Genomic DNA, 2,645 nt, shown 5'->3' on the forward strand with positions numbered 1-2,645 from the left:
TCTGAAAATCACCAGGTGCCAAGCTGCGAACAGACGGAAATTGAAGACCCTTGAGGAAAACCTGAAAAACCACAATGGTGAGGAATTGTGATATAGTGGTTTAGGCAATTTCATTGCAGCTGCTTGGCACTAGAAAAATGAGAAATGGGTTTTCTGTTACTAACGTAATGAATTCCCTTTCTGTCCTGTCACAAATTGTCAAACTTCATCAATGAGAAGAAAGATGCAGTGCATGCACATATAAAGGGTGATATGAATATACAAATTTGAAGTGGAGAACTGCTGCATATTGCCATAGGAGGATTTTTTCTCTGCATCAGATGTTGCATACCTCTTCTAAATAAGATATTTCAAAACCAGCAGATATAACAATGTAACACAACTTCTGATAACAATGCAACACAACTTCTGTCTCTTCAGAACAATTCGCTATTATTTGCACAAAATGGCTACATTTTCAAGTGTGTAGATACAGTTCAGTGGCTTCATTTCAGGATAACATTTAAACCACATTTAATTTAAATCTGTGGGTGTGCAATAGAGCAAGGCAACCACTTTTAGTTAGAATTAGGTTTAAATACCTTGCTGAATCAGGGTATAGAACATCAGTTAATATTAACACAACTTACACTTTTAATTGCCTTTGCAATTGTATTAAATTCAGTGTGACTCAGCTTGATTTTGAGGAGAGCAATGTCTGCAATTGTTTCATGAAATACATTAATAAATGTACTGTCAGTAAGAGATGGTCAGATTTCTCTTGATGATCACTGTAAAATAGTCATAGTTACCATTTCATTTGGAATTATGACAATAATAAAACCGGAGGAACCCACCTCAGGCAAATTTTGATTTATCCCCATGAAATGAATCTTAGAAATCAGAAGCTTCCTCCCCTCCCCTCCCCTCCCCTCCCCTCCCCTCCCCTCCCCTCTCCCCTCTCCTCCCCTCCCCTCCCCTCCCCTCCCCTCCCCTCCCCTCCCCTCCCCTCTCCCCTCTCCTCCCCTCCCCTCCCCTCCCCTCCCCTCCCCTCCCCTCCCCTCCCCTCCCCTCCCCTCCCCTCCCCTCCCCTCCCCTCCCCTCTCCCCTCCCCTCCCCTCCCCTCCCCTCCCCTCCCCTCCCCTCCCCTCCCCTCCCCTCCCCTCCCCTCCCCTCCCCTCCCCTCCCCTCCCCTCTCCCCTCTCCTCCCCTCCCCTCCCCTCCCCTCCCCTCCCCTCCCCTCCCCTCTCCCCTCCCCTCTCCTCCCCTCCCCTCCCCTCCCCTCCCCTCCCCTCCCCTCCCCTCCCCTCCCCTCTCCCCTCCCCTCCCCTCCCCTCCCCTCCCCTCCCCTCCCCTCCCCTCCCCTCCCCTCCTCTCCTCTCCTCTCCTCTCCTCTCCTCTCCTCTCCTCTCCTCTCCTCTCCTCTCCTCTCCCCTCCTGCTCTTTTTCTCCACAGTTGCCTCAGAAGTGTCAAAAGGCACATCAGACCTGATCACTGCACATGCTCCAGCTCCACAGTCTCCCTCAGGGTTCCCAAGGTCCATCCATCCCCAGCCTACACATCCAGCCTTCCCTCCAGCGGAAATCAAGGCAGCAGAGAGATGGCTGGGAGTGATTGACACGCACACAGCTTTTAGCCATATGCAAAAGCTGCACAACAATATTCTGGTTTAAACAGAACCAAAGAGTTTTTGCAGCTGGCTCAGTGCACCAGTGGTGTAGTGGTATCATGCAAGATTCCCATTCTTGCAACCCGGGTTCGATTCCCGGCTGGTGCAGTGCAGTTTCAAAATAATCACATCACTTAACTGCTCCGCCAAAAAATCTTGTGTCCCATAGGGGACCAGAGCATCCTTCTTATAAGGAAAGGCTGAGAGAGCTGGTTCTGGAGAAGATTGAGAGGGGATCTTATATCAGTGCTTATTAGTATTTTAAGGGTGGGTGTAATGAGTCTACTTTTCAGTAATGACCAGTGACAGAATAAGGGGCAACGGGCACAAACTGAAACACATGAAGTCCCATCTGAATATGAGGAGAAACTTCTCTGAGGGTGCCAGAGCACTGGAACAGGCTGCCCAGAGAGCTTGTGGAGTCTCCTTTTCTGGACACATTCCTGCGCAACCTGAGCTGGGAAAACCTGCTTTAGCAGGTGGGTTGGACTAGATGATCTCCAGAGGTCCCTCCCAACCCCAACCATTCTGTGATTCTGTGCGATTCTGTGATCCTTCAGAAAATTTGCTGGAGTACTTTTTCCTCTATTTGTGCTTGAAGCATTCCTCTGTTCCATTTATGTAGAACAAGCTAGTTTTCATTGCTTACCTAGCAGTCCTGAATTTGACAGACTAGAGAATTTGGTAAATTTGAAGTTCTGGAAATTAAAACAGAAATGGAATATTTGCGTATGATAATAAATAGGAAATTAAATTTTAGTTCTGCAATGAAAGGTAATTCAATCTTCCTGGAGTTTACAGGATCCCATTGCTGTTCATGCCCACATTTGACCGTATCATGATGCTCTTTCGAGCAAAGCTTAAGGCTTAGTTATCTAAACACATATGCATGAAGTCAGAGAGTATGTGCCAAGTATTTGTCACGTGTAGTTAGCCATATTCCCCAGTAAACGTTGTTCAAGTCACTAGCCACCAGAAAAAAAATCCATTCCTCCC

The 2,645-nt window shown here is 47.7% G+C and overlaps 1 non-coding gene across 1 annotated transcript; it reads left to right on the top strand.

The window, feature by feature from the left end:
• The first annotated feature begins 1,686 nt into the window (after positions 1 to 1,686).
• Positions 1,687 to 1,757, top strand: TRNAG-CCC (transfer RNA glycine (anticodon CCC)). The gene has a single exon. It is a non-coding gene; the product is annotated as a tRNA-Gly (tRNA).
• Positions 1,758 to 2,645: the final 888 nt, after the last annotated feature.

The sequence above is a fragment of the Caloenas nicobarica genome, chromosome 2, assembly GCF_036013445.1.
Source record: "Caloenas nicobarica isolate bCalNic1 chromosome 2, bCalNic1.hap1, whole genome shotgun sequence".
Taxonomy (NCBI): Eukaryota; Metazoa; Chordata; class Aves; order Columbiformes; family Columbidae; genus Caloenas; species Caloenas nicobarica.